At 52.0% G+C, this 22,313-nt stretch overlaps 1 protein-coding gene and 2 long non-coding RNA genes across 6 annotated transcripts in view; 1 reads left to right on the forward strand and 2 right to left on the reverse strand.

Annotated features, from left to right (window-relative positions):
- The window catches only part of LOC125752101 (cadherin-23-like), a 285,602-nt gene that overhangs the window by 146,445 nt on the left and 116,844 nt on the right, over positions 1-22,313 (forward strand). The gene's annotated exons all lie outside the window — the stretch shown is intronic.
- Positions 3,849-8,357, reverse strand: LOC118354497 (uncharacterized). The gene is made up of 4 exons (XR_007410146.1): positions 8,192-8,357; positions 7,703-7,888; positions 4,643-6,705; positions 3,849-3,991 (listed from the first exon to the last, which is right to left on the reverse strand). It is a non-coding gene; the product is annotated as an uncharacterized LOC118354497 (long non-coding RNA).
- Positions 8,373-21,188, reverse strand: LOC112651183 (uncharacterized). 4 transcript variants are annotated; one of them, XR_007410145.1, is made up of 6 exons: positions 20,697-21,188; positions 20,435-20,591; positions 17,659-20,125; positions 17,161-17,389; positions 10,591-10,711; positions 8,373-8,860 (listed from the first exon to the last, which is right to left on the reverse strand). It is a non-coding gene; the product is annotated as an uncharacterized LOC112651183 (long non-coding RNA). The 4 variants fall into 4 exon arrangements; XR_004815087.2 differs by having other exon boundaries at positions 17,659-20,118; positions 20,443-20,591; positions 20,697-21,187; XR_004815086.2 differs by having other exon boundaries at positions 20,443-20,591; positions 20,697-21,187.

A 22,313-nucleotide genomic window follows, 5' to 3' on the forward strand; every position in this document is an offset into this window, starting at 1 on the left:
AAACTCACTGAGATCACCTAAGCCACCCACTGACTGATGAGCATGAACTAGCCAGGAACTGTGGAGTTGGGGTGTTGCTGGCAGAGGGAACAGCGTGTACTGGGATCCCAGAGCAGGAGAGAGTGCACATTCGTGGAACTGCAGTAATTCAGCATGGCTGAGCGTGGCATGCAAGAGAGGCCTTGGAGGAAGGAGGCCACAAAGGGAGGCAGGGCCCAGCCAGGCAGGGTGTGGAATGCCCTGCTCAGGAGAATGCCAGGCCTTGCTCCTGAGGGTAGCAGGGAGCCAGTTCAGCAGGGGAGGGACATGGTTGAAGAGCATTGTGGGAAGCTCACTGTGGTCAGACTGGACCCAGTGGGCTGGGGGAGGGCAGGTGGGAATAAGCAGGTCCAAGGGGAGGCTGTCGTGGTGTCCCCCAACTGGCCATCCCAGTGGGGGAACAGAGACAGCAGAGCCAAAGGAGGGTGAGGAGGTCGAGGTGACAAGAGGTGGCTGTTGGGACAGGTGGCATAGGACCAGCCCATGGCCTGAGATGGCTTTAGAGCCCCCTTGAACAGGGACGTTGCTTAATTTAATATCTGACCACTCTGTGTTCTGGAGAAGAACATTGTCTTCCTAAGTGCCCTTGAGTGGGTGACCGAAACTCTCGAAGGACCAGATTCCCCAGCTTTTAATGGGGCCAGTTGTATCTTTCTCAGAGTTGTGAAAATAAAAATAAGTGAGTTCACTCTCTAAACTGAGCGGTGTTTGGTGAGTGTCCTCAGGGCACTGCATGGTAGGCCTCAAAAGACGCCAGACATTTCCCTCCTGCCTTGCTGCCTGTCAGGATGCGGCGGAGACAGGCATGTGGCGTGCTGTCCGAAGCCCACATCACTAGCCGAGGCCACTCTAACCTGCCAGCAAGCAGGGTTCCCCTGGTGGCCAGGAGCCCAGGCTGAAGGCTTCCATCATTCAGTCCCAAAGGGCACCGAGGGTTCTATCCTGCCATCACCTTCCTGCAAGCACCCAGACTTCTCACTGTTTCTCCGTCCCCTGAAGTCGGGAGCCCATCTACAGGAGGCTGTGAAGCAGCGATTCTCAGCATGACGGTCTTAGACCAGCAGCAGCAGCACCTGGATGCCTGTTGGACATGCAAACTCTCAGGCCCTGTCCCAGAATTACTGACTCAGAAGCCTGGGAAAGGGGGCCCAGAAAACTGTCTTAAGGAGCCCTCCAGGTGGTTCTGACACTCTCTGAACTTTTCCGGAAGCATTTTCAGTTTCCACACATGTTAGACTGATGAGTTCTGTCAATTGACTCTCTCCTTCCCACGACTGCTGCTGCAGGGACTCCTTTCCAGTGCCAGAAGGGCTGGGGAGTGAGGGTGTGGCCAACAGCCCACGCTAGCGCTTTCCACCACGCCCTGTGCCACAGCTTCTCTTTTAGCCCAGACACCACCTTCCAGGCTGTGGGGGCCCCATCTCTCCCACCAACCATGCCTTGCAGCCCACATCCCTTTCCTCATCACAGCCCTGCCTGCCTGTCCTTCTGCAGCTCCAGAGCATCCCCCAGGGGGAGAGGAGGGGAAGAGCATTTATTGGGCACCTGTCGTGCACTGAGCACTGGCTGGACACATTTATCTCCCACAGCTATTTCTGAGGGAGATATTACTCCATTCTGCACACAGTAAATTGAGGCTTAATGAGCATATAGATTGGCCAAGGGTCACAGCTACTAAGTAGAAGAGCAGGGATTTGAACCGAAGTCTCTCGGGCTCCAGAATACACCCATTTTTCATAACAATAGTGGTTCTCAAAGTGTGGTTTCCAGACCAGTGGCATCAGCATCAATATCTAATAATAGGAATTATTAGAAATTAAAGATTTTGAGTCCTACCCTAAACTACTGGATTGGAACCTCAGGGGGTGGGTCCCAGGTGATGCTGACACTGCTGGTCTGGGAACCACACTTTGAAAAGTACTGATCAGGAAAAGCCTATGCGGTCAACTGGGGTGATACTACCTTCAAGGAGGCAAAAATTTGTTATGAGGGGCAAAAAGTGTTTATAAAGCACAGGTAGGTATAAAATGCAGATATATCAGCAGTATTAAAATTTCATGGAAGGGGGAGCAATTCAGAAAACATGTCTTAAGTGGCTGGTAGTGGGGGCGATGACAGGAAGGTTGAGAAACATTGGCCTGGAATGAAGAATCAGTGAGCAGTGTCAGGGTCAAAACCCCTCACCCCAGCTTGAAGGGCAGTGGCCTCACCACCAGCCACACTGGGGACCTGCCCAGGGGTGTTAGTGAAAGACAAAGCCCTCACGTGCCACTCTTTACTGGATTTTGCTGTAATATTAACGAGCGAGGCAGTTTCTTGAAAATGCATTGAGCCCTTTGAGTGAAGGCTGTGTGTGTGTGTGTGTGTGTGTGTGCATGAGTGTGCAATGCGTGTGTGAGGAGAGAATAATCAGATACAGCCAGACTTGCACAAGCTGACATGTATGCCAGTTACTGAATCGGGCCCCTGGCCGTGGCCTGGTGGGAAGCAGCTATCACAGGAGCCCATCGTTTGAAATACATCAAAGCCCTTGTGATTAAACCACTTGGCATTTTTCTTCCCCACCCCTGAGAAGTGAAAACTCAGGGATATCAGACCTGCTTTAGATCTCTGAATCGCACGCCACAGCCCCCAGCTTGGGGGTGCACAGCAGGTGTCTGGAAGCGCCAGAAACTTTGGAGCATCTGCTGGGCACAGGGGAAAATGACCCACCTGGCTGGAGCCAAGAGGTGGCCGGGGAGAAGTGAAAGGCAGATCCGAGACAGGCAGCGGGGCCAGTTGGTGGAGGCCATAGAAGGCAAAATAAGAAGGCTCTTGAGTAAGGCGGGGGGTTGAGGAGGGTGAACAGGGAGTCATTAGAAGCTTCATCTCATGGGAGTTCCAGATGGATTGGAACAGGAAGCCCTGGGACGAAGATGGTCCGCTCCTAGGCTGTCACACCAACTGGGAGGGGTGGTCGTTGTGCAGATGTACAAGAAGGCAGGCAGCAGGCTCTGGTGACATACTGAAAAGAAATAGTACAAAAAAAGGGAGGAGACAAAGAAGCATCTAACCTCTGAGTCTAGGTTTTTGGGGGTCCTGGTGGTGGCCTGGGCAGAAAGGGGCATATTCAAAAGGAAAGTTGATCTGTTTAAACCCGTGATTGCTACCCCAGACCTGCATCACCACATATACCCGGATTCACCAATCCCATCCCAAGGCAGACATCACTAATTGATCCCCGCACACTTTCCCGGTCTCCGGACAGGTCTCCAAGCCTTACCCAGCCCTCCAGAAGCCACTGGCAAATTAGTAGGCATTCTCTCTAGAGCAGGAACAAATGTGTCCAAGGTTTATTCCACTTGTAGCCCATGACTGTCTTCATTCATAAATATCTAGGGACAGTGCCTCTGGTGGGTTTTTATATAATTATACAAGTATACTGGGAAACTGGAGGGTATTATGCTGAGTGAAGTAAGTCAATCGGAGAAGGACAAACATATGGTCTCATTCATTTGGGGAATATAAAGAATAGTGAAAGGGAATAAAGGGGAAAGGAGAGAAAATGAGTGGAAAATATCAGGGAGTGTGACAAAATATAAGAGACACCTAACTCTGGGAAATGAACAAGGCGTGGTGGAAGGGGAGGGGGTGGGGGTTGGGGTGACTGGGTGACGGGCACACTTGACGAGATGAGCACTGGGTGTTATACTATATGTTGGCAAATCGAACTCCCAATAAAAAAATATCCAAAAAAACCCCACAAATATACTGGGAAAATATATATATTTATTTAGTTTTAAAGATTTTATTTATTTATTCATGAGAGACACAGAGAGAGAGAGGCAGAGACACAGGCAGAGGGAGAAGCAGGCTCCCCACAAGGAGCCCGATGTAGGACTCGATCCCAGGACTCCAGGATCACGCCCTGAGCTGAAGGCAGATGCTTAACTGCTGAGCCACCCAGGTGTCCCTGGGGAAATATTTTTTTAATATTTAATATATACATATATGTATTTTAAAAAACTGGCATATTATTAACAGTTCTCCCCCCACCATACCTAAATGACATTGATCTCTCCCACCAAGGCTCCGTTTCTCCTGGTGAGCCTCAGGAAAGCCTGCACTTCCTCCCTCCACCCCTCCACCCCCCATCTTTCTCCCTCCTTCTTCAGGGATGGGCGACTTCCCAGCCTGTTCCTGCTCCCAGCACTCTCCAGTGCCCGGCCTTTGTGATAAACCAGAGAAGCCCTTGTTCCTCCTCCCTCCTTTAAGGACGCCCTCTGTGCCTTTCAGGCCAACAGCAGAACCGTGCTCCTTGCGTCCTTCCCCTGAGAACATCCGTCAGTGGACCTCTGAGCAAGTTCTCTGCGGTCTGAGACCCTCCCTCCCCACTTCCGCTCTTTCCCATACCCTCTTCAGGGGCACGTGTCCCTGTCCCTTGCTCAGGATACTGCAGAGCCTCCTACGTGTCCCATGTACCGTGGGAGCCCCCCCCCCCCGCCCCACGAACAACCCCCCTAGGGCCCAACTAGCACCTCTTCTGCTACCCGTCGGGTCCTCCTCCCTAGCTGGGCAGGGACCGCACCTAGACTTAGCCCAGGAAACTTCTCTTCGGGCGCACCTGGGTCTGGTACATCAGTCACGGCTGGAGGTTGCTCATGGGGCTGCGGATTATTCTAGTTCATGGCTGGAGGTTGTTTGGCAGGGACGTTCTTGTCCAGTTTCCCTGTGTCAACAAGCATTTGTCTTTTTAACAAATTTGCCTCTTGTCCACTTTTTCCTCATCTCTCAGGTGACCTCTTTGTACTGGATTTCCAAGGCTTTGAGATCTTTAGAGGATTATGAAATTAGCTGCCATCTATTTTGCATTTTCTCTCTGTATTCGCTTGGCACACCTCAGGCTCTCGGAACTCTTAGAGACATAATTCTTGGATCATGATCAACATCTGTCTATGTTGGCCCTCTTTAGCTACATTATTAATTTTTAATAACATCGTGGACACCCATGAACCCCCCCACCCCTGCAGCCACCCCAAGAGCCAGACTGTCCTCCATACCTCACATCTGGCTGCATTCCTCCCCATCTTTGAATCTTGGGTTTGTTTTCCATTCCCGTGCTTGTGTGATCCTTTGTCACATATACACGGATCACATATTGTTTGGGTTTAGTTGCCTTTGAAGCTTATTTAAAAAGTATCATGTTATATGCGTCGTCTCCGGGACTTGTGTTTTCTTTGCCCGATATTACATATCTGGGATTCATTCGTATTTTGGGGGCGTAGGTCTCATTTGTTCCTTTTTATTACCGCATAGTCCTCCGTCACGTGAAAATGCCACAGGCAATCTGTTTTCCTGCTGATGAGTGCGTGCACTGATCCCTGCTATCGCGAATCGTGCTGCTATGAACAACACCTTGTGTGTCTGTCACTGAGCATGAGACTTTGCCTTGGCTAGACACCGTCTCTGACCCTCTCCATAAGCCTGGGATCTGGCGGCCCAGAGCCATTTTACAGACAAGGAAACCAAACTCACGGATCTCCTGAAACGTGCTTTTAGGGTCACACAGCACAGAAGGGGTGGACACAGTATTCAAATCTCTATCTCCCTGCTTCCCAAGCTCACAGTCTTCCTGCCATCCTTTACCATGCTGCCTGGGAAATGAAATGATTCGTGTCAACCCGCTCGTCTGGGTGTGGACTGGAATCCCAGGATTCTATCATTCATTCAGTTAACCCTGAATATTGCCTGTGTGCCTACTGTGGGCCAGGCTCCATGCTGGACCCTGGGGACCCGCAGCGAAGTGAAAGCCACTGTCACTGCCCCTGTGGAACCCACAATCCACTGGGAAATGAGTCTACAAAAGCAGGGTCCGGTGGCTGGGGAGGGAGCACTGGGGAGGAAATACGGGGTGAGAAGAGGCAGTGGGGGTGGGGCCACCTGGGAGGGGGTCCGGAGGGCTGCTGTGCGGGCTTGAGCACCTCCAGGCTGTGGGCACTGGAGGAGATTTTGCCCCTCCCCTCAGAAAAGGTCTCAAATATCTTTTGGGGGCTTTGAACCTGAGATGAGCCCCTCTAAGCAGCTCAGATTCCCAGCTCCCTTTTTCATCTGACTCCCTGGATGACTGCTCAGCTTTCAAGGCAGCCCCCAGCCGGGGCTAATCTGAAATAAAAGTTTTTATTTATCTAGCTTGATACCTGGTGCAAGGTTAAATCATACAAGAGAAAAAGCAATAAAAGAGAAAGATTAAGCGAAAGGCGCCGTCTTAGGCATGCCCTTTTGCAATATGGTTACAAAGATATTAAACCTGAAGTCACCCAACAACCCCACGCTGCAGTTCCCCGGCTCTCCGGGCTCAGCTCCGCAAGGCAGAGGGAGGAGGAGTGGGTGGGGTAGGGGCACAGGTGGGGGCCGCCCTGGGGCTCCCTGCAGACCGGGTAAGTAAGCAGATGGAGTTGCAAGGAGCTCAGCCCATCAGCATCTCCCACCCCCCACGCAGCTCTGATTCATGACTCCCCCGAGGGAACAAAAATGTTGACATCTGCCCCTGCATTCCTGCCAGCACATCCGTGTCTTCGGTGGTGTTCGCTGTGTACCAGCTATGAGCAGGGCCCCCCAGGGAGGGGGCTCAAGTGTCAGGGGACCCCGAGCAGGTTACTTCTCTTGTTTGTGCCTCAGTCTCCGCATCTGTGAAGTGGGAATGTTAACAGAGTTTAAAAAAAAAAAATTGTCCTCTGGTTGATGACAAGCACATACAAGAAAAGATACTAGGGTTGCTCAGCTGTAGGTGGGAATGGAATCTCTAAAAATACTGAAGTTACTGGCTTGTGCCCATCTTCCCTGCCTGCAAAACCTAACACTTCAGCTCTCTGTAAAGCCCCCAGGTGTTGCAGGGGCCCCTGTGGTGCGGAGAGACAGGCGATTCCATGTGCTATATGACTGACCTGGTCTTCTGCCCCTGACCTCTTGTGGGCATCCCCTGCACCAAGCCACCGGAGGTGGGTAACTCACCTGGGCCCCTGTTGTCAGCACCCTTCCATAGCCACTGGAATGGCCCAGCTTCCCCTGGATGTTCCATGATCCCAAAACCAAAATGGACCATGGGGAGAGACCAGGACTGCTTCTCCCCCACTATTGCTGCTGTGCTTGAAACCTGGGCCCCTCGGCACCCTTGCTTGAGTCCCTGTGCATTGTCTGCCCCGCTCCATATAAGCAGCTTCTCCAGTTCCGGCCTGTAGTCCCCCTCTCCATAGGGCCCAGACAGGGCCATGGGGACACCATGCCACCCTCCCTACTCCCAATCTGTGTTTAAAGCAATTTAAAACAAGAAAGGGAGGGGCGCCTGGGTGGCTCAGTGGTTGAGCATCTGTGTTTGGCTCAGGTCATGATCCTGGGGTCCTGGGATTGAGTCCCTCATTGGGCTCCCTCCCGGAAGCCTGCTTCTCCCTCTGCCTATGTCTCTGCCTCTCTCTGTGTGGGTCTCTCATGAATAAATAAATAAATAAAATCTTAAAAAAAGAAAAGGTGAGGGGGGAGGAGAAGGGACCTTTCTTTTAGTGAGAATGTCAACCCCTGCAAGCCCACCCATGAGTTCACTAGACATGTCCATATAGGCCCCAGGGAAAACCCAACTGCACAAGTACTTCATCAGGAAAGCTTGAAGCATAGCATATAGAACATATACCTCAAGAGGTCAGAAAAAGGTGTGTTCTCTGAGAAGGCAGTGCTCTTGGGATGATTTGGAGACCATAAGGAAGGGAAGTGTCACCAGCCAGGGCAGACTGTGAGCACACAATTTCTGGAACTTCCTTTCCAGCCCGAACACCCTCTTGCAGCATGGGACTCCCCCTGGAGACCTCCGAATGCCAGACTAAGGAGCAATCACAATCAATCATAGTGGCCAGCATTTTGCAAATAGCCCATCCAGATGCTTGACCTGCATCAACCCTTTTATTCCTGCCAATAATAACCCCATGAGATGGGTACTATTATTGTCATCCCTTTTTATAGAGGAGGACACTAAGGCCCGGTTGCCCAAGGCCATATGGCCAGTGGGTGGAAGAGCAGGCTGGCTCCAGAACCCACACTTCTGCAGGACCCCTGGCCCCACCGTCCCCTGCCCTGTCCCGAGCACCTGTTGTGACTGCCAAGGTTCGGGAACCGCCAGGCCTACCTCTGGGCTCAGCTGTGTAGCGGTGCCCCGCAGCCTCTCCCTCTGCCTCTCTGTCAAGTGCTCTGTCTGAGTCAATTAACTAGCTGCCCCATTCAAATATTTGACCAATATCCTGGAAACAGAGATTTCAGAGCAGATACTTTCAGACATTGATTGAAGTGAACAAACATTCTGGCAGAGAATGAATTTATTGTTCCCACAATCTCCTTCTGCCGCGCGGTGTTCCATCCCAGCCCCCCAGAAGGCATTGCTCTTATGGGGGGAAGTGAGGTGGAATCAGGCTTTCCAGCCCACTGCCCCCACCACCCGCCTCAGCTGCCGGTGCAGGAGGACCCCCACCCTGAAGGACCACATCAATGAGGTGCTTTTGAATCAGTGCTAGCAGAGGCTGAAGGGCACTTCACAGCAGCAGCTGGTGTAGCAAGGGTTATTTTAAAGGAGCCAATGACCGATTTTTCTTCATAATGATGGTGGGAGTCTTTGGTATCCAAGAGAGCAATTAAGTTGAGACTTAAGGGAGCATTTTGCAAGTGAGGGCTTGAGGTCCTGGGGTGCAGTTGGTTCTCTAGAGGTCCAAAGGGACAGAAGAGTTGCCTGTTCATGACTCAGCAGATGCTTAGCAAGGTCTTCATCCAGCCTCCCTACCTGGTGATCTTGGGGAGACAGGCTCTAGAATGGAAAGTGGAAATGGGAAACCATTCCACTGAGAAGCTTGAGGACTTGTGGGGAGGGAAGCATATGAATAGCTGCTTATCCATCCACATGGCACTCATTGAGCAGCAAGTGCTGCCAGAAAGTCCTCACGCAGATCAGAGGAGGTAGAGAGTGCTGGGGGGCTAGGGCTGGGGTGAGGGCAACAGCTTCAACCACATGCCGATTCCCAGAGAGATGATTTTAAGTGGCACGCGGGTGGGGCGTGAAATCACATCGAAGCACACAGTGAAACGGTTATTCCCTTCTCAGTCCTTGCTCAGAATTTCTATTTCTGTCATTTCTGTCCAGGAGAAAGTCCAATTGGGTGCTCACACCTTTAACACCTCGTTCGCCTTTGGCTTATCTTCCCATTTAAGAAGAAGAGAGCTGGCTGGAGCCATCAGATGGCAAGCTGTTGTGGCTAAAAATCTAACCACATAGGCTCATTTTATCCATTTTACAATCTCTATTTATGGCCAGTGAACTGGTTCTCCATTTGTGAAGCTCTTAAGTGGATTCTTTTAGAATGAGTTGTTGATGAAAAAATTTAGCCCGATTAAAGAAAATAGTAAACAATAATACAAGTTACATGCAGATAGGGCAATAATTGGGAGGGGAGCATCCAAATGGCTGAAAATAAGGGGTCCTCATGGGCAGTAGACCTGAACTGGCCCTTTCCTCAGCTATCGAATTGAAGGGACGGGACAGTGGAGGCTCAGAGAATCCCACTGATAGCACGCAAAGTGCTCAGAACACCACCTGGCACCAGGCAAGAAGTCAGGACATACCAGCGCTCTGTTGGATAGGACCACGTAAGGAAGCCACCTTGGAAATGGGGGGGCACTAGCACTGGGATGGGAGGGTGGGTGGGGGAAATGGGAAGGAGGGCATCCTGGGCAGGAGGAGCTGACTGGAGCCACGGCTTAGAGGGAGAGGACTATTCATGAAGTGCCTACAAGGCAACAGACGGACCAGCTGGGCTGCAGAAGAGGAAAGATGATTTGAAGGGTCTTAAGGGTCAAGTGAAGGAGTGTGGAGTGTTCCTTTTGGGGCATCTGTGGTTCCAAGAATCTGAGAGCACTTAGGAAGCTGGTTCCTGTGGGAACCCAGAGCAGCCATCCTGAGAGTAGGGCCTTCTGGAAGGAGGAACTGGAACAGCAAGCTTAAGCATGATCTTTCTTACGGTGTCCCATGGCTGTGGTAACAAACCACTACAAACTGTGGCTTATAGCAACAGAAATTTATTCTCTAATGGCTCTGGAGGCCAGAAGTCTAAAATCAATCTTATGGGGCTAAAATCAAAGCGTCAGCAGGACTGGTTCCTTCTGGGGAGCCCAGGGAGGATCCATTTCTTGCCGCCTCCAGCTGCTGGTGGCCGTCAGTGTTCCTTCATCGGCACGTGGATGCACCACCCAACCTCTTTCCCCCTGGCCATGTTGCCTTCTCCTTTCCTGCAGTCTAATCTCCCTCTGCCTCCCTCTTCAAGGACCCCTGTGGTGACATGTAGAGCCCAGAGGATAATCTGCCCCTCCCATGATGCTTCACTGAATCATGTACACCATGTAAAGTAACATTCAGAGGTTTCAAGGATCAGGAGCTGGCTGTCTTTGAGGGCCATTATTCAGCCTACCACAGCATCTTTGCCCCACTCTGGTCTTTTGCCCCACTCATCTCTCTCTACCACACTGACCCCCTCGTGATCTCACCTGGTTCATCCGTGACGGCCATACTGCCCCCTCTCCATCACGGCTGCCCCTGGATTGTCCTTCTAGCTTCTGTCTCAGCTGTCAACCATCTTCATATTCTAGTTTTCTAATTCCAGAGTTCCTAGAGGGGGGGTCAGATTGGCCAGCTCATCATCACAAGCAGTATCCACAAGCCGTAGGGAGCTGGCAGCCCGGGTTGGTGTCACCCAAGACAGCCAGCGCAGAAGAGGACAACAGGGCTATGAGTGGGTGGGCCCTAATCCCTCTAGTACGCTTTAAATGACAGACAGATAGGCCAATGGGACAGAATGCAGCTCTTAGGACTAGACCCACATATAAACATGGGAACTTGATATATGATAAAGGTGGTGCCACAAATCAGTGGGGAAGAGATGACTTGTTTAGTAGCTGGTGTTGGGAAAACTAGCTCACTCTGTAGAGAAAAATAAAGCAAGTTCTCCACCATATACTGTATGCCAAGGTAGACTTCAGATGGATTAAAGATGTCAACGTGAACAGTAAAATACAAAGCTCATAAAAGGAAATGTGGGGGTATATCTTCATGACCTTGTGCTTGGAAAGGACTTAGCACCCAAAGAGCACATGCTGGCAGTGAAAGATGGATCTACATCAAAAGATTTCCAATTCAGTCAGAATATATGGACAAAGCTAACAACAGATGACATGTGGGGTGAAGATTTCTGCAACAATTAAAATCAACAAGGGACTATATAGACTGCACAAGGAATCCCTGCAAATCATTCGGGAAAAGTTGGAAAATTCAATGGAAAAATAGGCAAAGTGTATTCACCAGGATGGGAAAGCCTGCCAACGAGGGGAACGCAGGGTCAAGGTGCTGAAGCTGAGCACAGACCAGGGCAATGCAAGTGGCAACTACCGTGATCAACCTGGTCACACACATCCCCCATATGGGCACATGGGCCAGCTTCCCCCGCTGCCTGCTTTTGTGTGATCTCAGACCTGAGAACAGATTCAAAAGAGTCATTTTGCAGGTGGTTTGATGGTAGTAAATCCTACCTTTGAACTGCACTTAAGTGAAATATTATCTCCTCCCCCCAAAGTTCCATTCTTCTTAGTAGGAGACCGATATTACCAAAAAAAAAAAAAAAATGTGTTTAGTTATTGTTTTGGATTTCCTCAAAAATTTTGTGGAAATTTATTTTCTCTCATTAAATAGGTACCAACACAATGTCCTCAATTTTGCCTCTTGACCTGCAAGGTCTAAAATATTTACTATGGCCTTTTCCAGAAAAGGTTTGCCAGCCCCTACACTGGAGAATACTCTATATCAGTTAGAAGCCACAAACTCGGAGGTTAAATCACGTGAAGTCACTGTTCTTGTAGGTCAGAAATGGTGGGATGTCAGCAGTTTCGTATGATTCAACTTAATAAATGTACAGAAAGCAAAAGAGATAAATCTTGAAAGCCTAGTTTTAAGTGGTGAAAGAACAGAAAGGAATAGCATGATACCATGTATGTCAGTAAAACAAGCCAATAGCAACAGTAGATATTTAACGATACTACGTGCCTGTGCATATTGGCAACTTCAGCAAAATGCTGGAATTGGCACTTCTTTGGGAGAAGGAGATGACCAAATGAGGGCTTAAGAGGAAAATGCAACAGTGGTGACATTTATTAGCATTTATTGGGTCATCGCCACATGCCCTGCTTTAAGCAGCTTACGTGTGTTGGCTCACTTGTCTTCACGGCAGCACCCCAGGGAAGAAGGTGCTGTCGTTGTCCCTACAACATAGATGAGGAAACAGAGCTCAGGGAGGTTGAAGAACTAGCCCAAGGGCACTCAGCTTGTCGGTGTCGGAGCCGGGGTTGGACTGAGGCACTTTGGTCTCCAATTCTGGAGATCACGTCTGACGTTGAGAAAGCTAGGAGGGATTCAGAGGGATGTTGGGTCTGGCTCCACCCTTTTATCTCAGTCCCAACCTACTGTGTGTCCTCCTATTTCTTTCTCATCCTGCTTCTGCAGAATTCAGAGCACCCACCCTAGCTGCTGGCCATCCTCCAGAGTGTGGAGGTACGGATGCTGTCCCTACCTTGACCCAACTTGGAGTGATGGGATGGCCACCCACAGGATAAAATGACCGCCTAGATGCTCCCTGAGAAATGTCTCTGGCATTAGTGTGCTAAGGTAGCAGATCAGATTGGTCTGAGGTCAAATCCTGGCCCCGAGTGCAACAGCCTGTGGGACCGCTGCGAATCACTTCTGTAAATTGAGGTTAAAACACCTGCTTCAGAGGGGGCAGTGCTTAGCTCAATACCTGGCATATAGTAAATGCTCAGTAAATTACTATTATTCCCAAGTTCATTGACCTCATTTAGGGGAAGTGACTGCTTCCAACTGTATGTTCTCGAATAAAGGACAGTCCAGAAGAGTGGAGAGGAGTGGCACCTGGGTGGCTCAGTCAACTAAGCGCCTGACTCTTGACTTCAGCTCGGGTCATGATGTAAGAGTTGTGAGATTGATCCCCATGTTGGGCTCCGTGCTGGGCGTGGAGCCTGTTTGAGATTCTTGCTCTCCCTCTGCCCCTCCCCCACCTCTCCCCTCTCTCTCAAAAAACAAAGATAAAACCTTTAACAAACAGAAAAAGATGAGCGGAGAGGAGCCTGCAGCAGCCTATCTACCTACAAAGTCTGCCCGTCACTCCATTATCCATCTGTCTATGTCCTTCCCTTCTTTAAGCCTTACCTTCCCACTCACAGCCTCCAGAAGCCTCCCTGACTCCCCAGCTTGCATGGTCTGGTTGATGGAAGCAGGGTGGTCAGCTCCATTCCATTTCTCATTAGATGCTCCTGCTGTCTGACCAGCCCAGCTTCCATGTTCTCTCTGACCTGTCACCTCTGGGCTAGGACCACCCTAGCCCAGAGGTGTTTAACGAGGCTCTGCCTTCTTTGCCTCATTCTCTCCCTCTCCATCATGGAATCCCCTGGAATGCACACACGTCCATCAGGCGCCCTGGTTGTGAGCCACTGAAGCTGAGGCCTGCTTGGGCCCCAACCACGTTGCCCTGAGAACCCAGAAAGAAGCCCTGCTTTCCTGAGGGCCTCACGTGGGCCAGCTGCCAGGGGCCTCCACGTAAGTTGTGCGTCCTCAGGATGACACGGCAAGGGAGGAATGGCCTTTCCGCTTCACCTCTGAGAACACGGAGGCTCACCCAGGGTGGCCTGCCCGAGTTTGCCTAGGTCGCGTTTGGCACCAAGCCACCCACATCCCATATCCAGGACCTCATCCCATGTCCAGGATCTGCATCACTCCCCAGCCACCTCTGCTCAGAGGGGACCATCTAACACCCACGTTTCTACTGTGAAATTTACTCCCCTTCCTGTTTCTCCAGGGAACCAAACACCATACCAGCCGCCTTTCCTCTGTGGCCCTTGTGACTCAGAACAGCTAATTGGGGCTTGGCTGACTTGGAGCAGCTCTGGCCAGCCCTCCTGTGATTAGCACTGAGTTTTCCTGGCTCCAAGAATCGTGCCTTCTGCTTGGCTCCATTCAGGGACAGTGGAAGATTTATACGCAATGTGAGTTCAGCAGGGAGAAGGGACTGGCCTAGAGTGACAGTGGAAAATGGGAAGCTTCTTGTCCTGTAGCTGTAATTAAGGTACCAGTGGAGTCCCCCACCCACCCACAAAGATGTCATGCAGGACCCTCTACAGAGGCTGCATCTTCAGCTTGCAAAAAGCACTACTGCTGTCCCCATTTCACAGATGAGAAAACAGGATCAGAAAGGTTATGTAACATGGGGTGCCTCCTGGGTGGCTCAGTCAATTAAGCATCTGCCCTCAGCTCAGTCATGATCTCAGTGTCCTGGGCTAGAGCCCCACAACAGGCTCCCTGCTCAACAGGGAGCCTGCTTCTCTCTCTCCCTCTGCCCCTCTCTCCCTGCTTATGTGCTCACTCTCTCTCTGTCAAATAAATAATCTTTAAGAAGAAGAAAGGAAGAAAGAAGAAAAGAAAAGAAAGAAAAGAAAAGAAAAGAAAAGAAAAGAAAAGAAAAGAAAAGAAAAAAGAAAAGAAAAACAAAAAGAAAGGCAGGTTTATGTAACACGTAGGGCCATCCAAGTCAAGAAGTGGCAGGTCTACGTGAGTCCGAAGTCCACATGCTTGTCCACATGACAACGCCGTCATGTACAGACCCTACCCACACTGTTCCCTTTTCACAGGTGAGTAAACTGAGACTCAGTTCAAGAAACTCAAAGTCAAATGGCTGGTGAAGCGGTTGATACTGAACTGGCTCCCGCTCCAGTTTTTATCCTGTCCGCTGCCCGCATAACTTTTTCATCCACACCAGAAGCCTCTGCCCCAAGTCTGGGCAATAGAAGCACGAGTAGGTAGGGTCGTCCCGGGAGGCCTGGTTATCAGAGAGACCCAGAAGGGCCACACTGCAAAAGGTGCTGGAAGTGAGGCCGACTGGATGTGCTGGGCCCGAGGGAGCTGTGTAGGGTCTTACAGGACCAGTGAAGTGCCGACCTGGTGCCTTAACAGTGCCCGCATGTGCCGCCCGACCTGGGCCCGCCTCCGGGCCACCCGGTGCTCCCTCCCCTGCAAGGCTGGGGACATTCAGGCCGCTGAGGTCAGGTCTTTGTTTGAAGGACAGATAATTAATCCCACAAAGTAATCCCCGGAACGCTCTGGCAGATTTATGGAGATCGCCTCTGTCCCAGGAACTCTGCCTTAACCATCTTTCATTTCCCAAGCAAAGCAAGTGACTTGTTATATCACAGGCCCTACGCCAATAGGAATTTCATTTCAGGGAGTTCTCCAGGCGCAGGGAGATTGATAACCCAGCCTGAGAACCCGAGATGGTTCTGGGGTCAGGCAGGGAGGGGAGCAGCAGGCACAGCTCTCCCGCCTCCTGTCCCCTTGCCCATCGGCATTTTACTCCCAACACTGGGGGCGCAGTTGCGTGGGGCTCACCAGCCACAGGCCACAGGGACCCAGGTAGCGTCCCGTGCAACCTTTCCAAGTCGCAGATGGGAAAAGCGAGGCCCAGAGCAGTGAGGGAAGGGGCCTGTTTCCCAGGCCAGCTCCTTCAGCTGCTCGGCACCAGCTCTCCCCCACGGTTACCACTCCCCTGCTCTGCCTGGAAGCTGCCTCGGGTACAGGATGCAGAGTCCATCACCGGTGGAGGCTCAGGGGAGAGCCCCCCATGGGACTCCTTGGAGCCTGCTTCCTGAGAGGGCTTTTATGTTGGGGAGGGAGCCGGGCTTGACAGCTCACCCACCCCTCAAAGAGAGGAAGAGAGGGCGAGGAAGGGGGACGTGGTCCTGGAGGTCGTGGTAGTGGCTTCTGGTCTGTTGGCTCTGCCTCTAGTTCGCTGAGCAGTTTGGGGAGCTTGTCCCTTTTTATAACACAGAGGTTGAGCTAAGTGGATTACTTATAAATATTTATCAGGTACCTCTCCTGTGCCAGCGTCTGGGGATATAACCATGAACGAGACAGATAAAGCTGTTGACCTCATGGAACTTACAGTTTAGTGAGGGAAATAGAAAGTAAACTGACAGATGAATGCATGAGATAATTTTAAAGAGTTGACAGGTACTTGGGAGAAAATAAAACACTGGTGGATTGGAGGCGGACGGGAGAGTGACTGAGCTGGGGACGACTTGGCTGGGTGGTTGGGAAAGGCCTCCTGGGTATGGTGACATTTGAGAGAGGCCTGAGCGACTGTGGAGGTGGTGGCCATGCAGAGCTATGGGGAAAAAAGTTCCAGGCAGGAGACACAGCATATACAAAGGCCCTGAGGCAAGAATGAGCTGGGGGTGTCTAAGAAACAAGAACCCAGAAAGAGAGGTTGGATGAGGGTAGGGCAGGTGGGGAATAGAGGAGTGGCTGGCTACAGGAAACTCAGAGAAGCTGGAGTGGGATGGAGCACTTAGGGTCTTGCAGACCAGGATGAGGGGTCGGGACCTTATGCCATGTGCACTGGGGAAACATTGCAATGGAGTAACTTGAGCTTAAAGGCCTTGGTCAGGCCTTGACAAGATCAGAGAAAGGTGGAGCTTGGGCTGGAGAGGGAGCAAGAGGAGAAGCAAGGAGCCTGCTGGAAGGCCGCGGAGGTGACCAGGTGAGAGAGAATCTGGAGCACTCGTGCCAACCATCCTGGACTCCATCCCTTGTCGGTCCAGCCACCCACAACTCTTCGAACCACCCCCAGCCTCCATGGCAGCCACCCCTGTCCTTCAGAGAACTCACTCGTCGTTCAGAGCCCTGCACTGGCCTGGCCTGCTCTCTCCTGCCCCAGCTCATCCCTCTGCGTCTCTCCCATGACTCGACAGAGCTCTCTCCTGGGCCAGGCTCAGAGCTGGTCCTTCTGCACACGCTGCCTCATCCGCACTCCTGCTTCACCCCACCCTGCCCTCGAGAGCGGGGGGGCCAGACTGCGGGCACCCCAGAAGTGAAGGGAGAGCCTGGTCACCGCCCAGAGAGTGGGGGACAGTGTGGCAGCCCGCAGGACGCTACTCGCCAACTTGGCAGCCCCTTGTCAACAGGAGCCGGGCCTGGTGGGGCTGGCTCCTTCCTGAGGCTCGTACCGGGCACTCGATAATTAAAGCCACACGTCATCTTCCATGGAGGGAGCTGCAGGCTGGGCTGGACATCTGGGCAGAGGTTGGGGGGCTGAAGAGCAAAGACTGCCCTCCTTTCTGGCTTTGACGGAGGTGGCGTTCGGGCTCTGAGGCTCCGTTTGGTGTCGGGGCAGTGCCAGGAGCCTCCCCCACAGACAAAGAACTTCCTCTTTTCCAGGGGCGCTGAGTCTCAGGCCTGCAAACATCCCCAGAAGATATCATCTGTCTCCAGCAAGATTCTGTGCTCCTCCCACCCCTTCAGAAGTGTCTCTCCACAGAGCTTGGAGGGGGGGTGCCAGGGGGTGCCCATCCCCTCAGCAGTGCTGGGGAGCTTCCTGGAGAAACTGCCCTCCTGCCAAGAGAGTAGGGAGGGGGGGTCTGTAGCCCAGATCAGGCCTTGTAATTGAGAGGACCCTGGCCGCATATCCCAAGGCTGGCCCTGTGAGAAGGACCCTGAACTCTGACCTGTGGCTCTCCTTTTCAGAAGTGTGGTCAGAGTCTTTCCGGAGACTTTGGTTGCTGACCCTCCTCCTTGGCCAAAAAGGCAAGGACGTCTTTCTTTCTCCCACTTCCCGCTTGCTCAGCAGAAGTTCCTGCCTGTGTGAGCCAAGGAACATCTCGGGACACCCCTCCCTGTCTGGCCGGGCTCACTCATCAAGCATTCTGAACACCCACTCTCAGTGTGGGGCGCTGGGCCAGGACCTGGGGACACAATGTGACATCTAGGACTGACATTTGAGCTGGGAGGATGAGGGCTTTCTGGAGGCCGGGCTGCCAGGGTGAAATGGCTACCCCTTGCCTCTCCCCCACCCAAACCCTATCCAGGACCCCAGTCTTCGTCAGGGCAGCAGGGCCAGGCTCACTGGCAAATGTGCAATAGCACATATTTAGAGAAGCACAGAACCTGATACAACACACCCCGATGGGTTCACCACCCAGGCGACGCTGGTTGTCGTCTTGCCCTGTTTGCTTCTGATCTTTCTTTGCTCTTCTTCTTGTTCTTGGTTGGGAAATGAAACTTTACCATGTGGGCAGCACCTTTTCTTTCATTTTCGATGATCTCAGAGGCTTGCTCCCTGACGACTGAGTAGAAAGAGTTAAAGCCTCTAATCTTAATGTGGCTTCAAAAGCAGGGTCCCTGCTGGAAGAGGGGCTACGTCTCAAGTGACATCAGGAATCATTTATTTTGCTTAGTGCGACAAAGGCAGGCTCAGTGCACTTCCAAGTCCTTTTCAGAGATGTATACAGCATTTAAGGATGAACTGAGATTTGCTGTAATGACTCTGGAAGATGCTGCAGGGGGGAGGACAGTTTTTAAAATGATCGACAAAATGTCGATGATGGTTGACTCGAGGTGATGGGTATATAGGGCTTCACTGTGCTCCTGTCTCTACGTTTACTTATGTTTGAAATTGTCCACAGTGAGAAACGTTTCTTTTTAAAAAACATGGTCCCCAAAGCTGCCAGGGGAGCCACCGCTGGCCCAGAACCCACATCTGATTATGATCCAGTCGGGCACCCAGAGTTGAACCGGCTTGAGGATGACCCAGTAGACCCAGCTCTGCCTCTAACCTGCATGTGATGCTGGCCACGTTCCTCTCCATCCCCAACCCTCCGATCCCCAGGGGAGATGAAGTTCAAGCCTGATGGGATTTTCAGCACTCTTCCATTTTCCATCTCTGACTCTGGACACATCTAACTTGTGTGCTCAGAGACCCCACTGGAGGGTAACTGTGGGAGCAGCTGGTTTTTCGCCATCACTTTTTTCGGTGGGTTCCCCACACCCCCTCTCAAGAGAGCTCTGGGCGAAAGGGTTCTGTGGCCAAATAAGTTGGAGAGACACTGTATTCACAGGGTGGTCATCCTGGTGGGTCGCAATGCACATTAGCACATTAAAGGCTCTGACAAGTCTCGTGGTGAAGATAGATACCTTCTCAGTGTTTCCAGAATTATCTGGACCACAGAACTTTTTAAAAGTTAGCTTCTTCTCTATCCCATGCAGGAGTTCCCAAAGCTAATCTTTGGGAAAACCTGACCCTCTTGTTTTCGGATTAGGGGGCTCCTACCCCCATAGGACAAATTTGCCATCTTTTCTTGTGAACATGATTTCTGATTTCTGACCCATTTTCAGTAGAACACAAGATAATTTTTTTTATGCTTTCCACATTGTCGGGTGGGTTTTGTACTTAACTAAATTGGTAGTTGGTAACTCCAGTCTTGCCCTGACCAGAAGTATCTGCTTTGATGTTACACTCTGAGTCACTGACCAGATGCCGGAAAACCCTCCGACATTGGGAAACTATGCCTGGCACAGACTGGGGCTTTCCTGGTGGGGCCTTCTAGAAGCAGTGTTTGTAGGGAGGAGCAGGAAAAAAGAACACAGGCCTTGGCATTAAAAGCTGCGGGTTTAGATTTTAGTTCAACCACTTACCAGCCGCATGACTCGGGACAAATTAGCCTCTCACATCAGTTTACTCATCAGTGGGGCTCCTATGAGGATTAAGCAGCATAAATGTCCCGAGTGCCAAGTGTCCTTCCTTCTCCAAAAGAATCTATAGCAACAGCTAATATTTATTAAGCACTTACTATGTGCTGGACACTGTGCTGAACTGAAGAGATGCATTGCCAGCTTTTGCATTCACATCAGCCCTATGAGATAAGTATTATCCTTCCCCCTTTTACAGCCCAGGAAACCCCAGAGAGGGTAGTTAACTTGCCCATAGTCGCACAGCTGGAGAGGCGTGGTCTTAGGCACTCCAACCTCTACCCCTTTCAAAAAGATCAGATCCGGATGAAGACGTTAATCCTCTGAATCTCAAGAACTTCACCTGTCTGGTCAGCGTTTCCTGGTCCGAGGATGACCTGGATGGCATAACGTCAGGCCTCGTACATCCTTGGATGTGCGCTCGTAGACAGTCCTAGAATCTTAAAACTGAAAGAGTCAATGGGGACTTCTAAGTTCCCTGAGGCTTCAAGCCCCCAGCCCGTCCCCTGGGGCCCCTCTGTGGGTGCAGAATGTGCTGGACGCTGTCCCCTCCTCCCATCACCGACCTCAGCCAGGACAGCTAGCTCTGTTCTGGACTGTTTTATATACTGGGGATCTGTGCAAGATTTTCCCTGATGAAAGGATTTTCTACCAAAACAAAGACATGTGAGAAACCCCTGCCAAAGGAAAGCCAGGCGTTTTGAAACAAGGGAGGACCCTGAGGCCCAGTGAGGTTAAGTAACTTGGTTAAGTAACTTGGTCACCAGCTCTCCTCCTGAGTGGCATGCAGATCGCCGTCCTCTCTTCGGGACTCGGGGCAGGGGTCAGGCCGAGGAGGGCTTCGCAGCCCCCTCCCCAGGGAGCCCCTCAAGGTCAGTCGTCCAGGCCGGTTCTGCCCGCTGGTGGCCAGTTTCTATGAAGATAACTGTGTCTGAGGCTGGCTCCCTGAACCTCGTCCGACCACATCTATTTCTGGGCCGCGGAGCCCTGACGGAGCACAATTTGATTCATAAATTACCCAGCTCAAGGTGTGTGTGATGGGCTCTCCTTCCCAGATTTGAAAGTCATCTACTCCAGAACTTGCAGTACTTGGGGCCGGAGGAGGGGCAGCTGTGGGACTGTCGGGATCAGCGGCCACGGAGGGGAAGTGGCAGGGGAGATGGGAGGACTCGGTGGCTGCGGGAGCACTGCTTGTGGGCTCTGTAAATCCTCCCAGCAACCCCAGGAGGCAAATTCTAGTACCGTCGCTGCCTGGCAGGTGAGGAAGTTGAGGCTCAGAGGGGCGAAGTCATTTGCCCAAAGTCACGCAGCTGGAAATAGCGGAGCTGGGATTCTAGCTCCGGGTTCTCTGACGCCAGAGTTCCTCCCACGTGATCATGGCGATGGGGGAATGGAACAAGGGACACTTAGAGAACAAGGTTTGACCCTGGGAAACAGGGTTGGAAGGGAAGGTCCAGGGACGCCAGGCCGCCTCATTCTGCAAACTTGGGTGTGCTCCTGCAGCTGACCTGGCACCCCACCCTGCCCCCTTCCCACAGTCCTCTCTGCCTAACGTCAGCCAACTCCAGGCACTGCTTAGTTCCACCTGCCCCTGGACACTTGGATCATCAGCCTTGACTCCTATCTGACATGGACAGGTATTCTCACCCACAATAAGGAAACTGAGGCTCAGAGAGGCCCACAAACATGAATCCAATCTCCTGACTTCATGTCGAGTCCCCAGCCAGCTCTTTCACATAGGCTTTGTCCTCCAGGCGACCAGTCTTTGCCATTGGATGGGGAGCACCTGCAGGCACTCCCCATGTCTCCGACCTATGCTTGGCACCTAGAGGCTCAGTAGCGTGGTGGGTGGTCTCTGGGGCCCCCACTCCCTGGCAGCCCCTTCCCTGCACCTGTCTTTGCCACGTCGCCCTGCTGGGTCAGCAGAGATGCCAGACGAAGGGGGTGAGGGCCCACAGGATGACAGACAGTGCACACACCCCCCCTCCCACTTCCATCTCCTTGGGCATCTGATCACTTGTCCTCTTTGTTTTCTTAAGTGTCTCCCCTCCTCCTTCCCCCTCGCACTCCCGCTCCGGGACAAGGCCTTTCAGATCATCAAATATCACAGGCTCCTTATGCGAGGACTGAGATGGCTTTATCGGAGCCCGTAAATCTCCCAGAGCCCTGACGCCCTCTTGAGTGCCAAGCCTCGGGTGAGTTATGTGGGCCGGGCCCAGCAGCGGGCAAAACGGGAGGCCCTCTGGGGAACACAGCCGAGCGACCCGGCACACCTTGGCACCCAACCTGGGCCAGAGGAGGGGCCTCAGTTGCAGAATGGGTGTTCTGGGCCCATCTGCCGCAGGCCCCAGAGGCAGCCAGGCTCAGGGCAAGCGAGCAGGTGGGTTCCTGGGGGATCGCCGCACCTGCTCTCCCTCTCCTCACCTTGCTCGCCGCCGCCGACCAGTCTCCAGACCCACACAGGAGAGACCACAGCAGCTGTGAGGGACATTTGAGACCCGAATGACCAAGGTTCTAATCCCAGTATAGTCATGAGGTTGCCATGTATCTTTGAAGGTGGCATCTCCCTGACTGAGCCTCAGCTTCCTAATCTGATCATTGGGGTATTCTGAGAGTGCTGGCCTCCCAGGGCATT

The sequence above is a fragment of the Canis lupus genome, chromosome 4 (assembly GCF_003254725.2).
Source record: "Canis lupus dingo isolate Sandy chromosome 4, ASM325472v2, whole genome shotgun sequence".
Classification (NCBI taxonomy): Eukaryota; Metazoa; Chordata; class Mammalia; order Carnivora; family Canidae; genus Canis; species Canis lupus.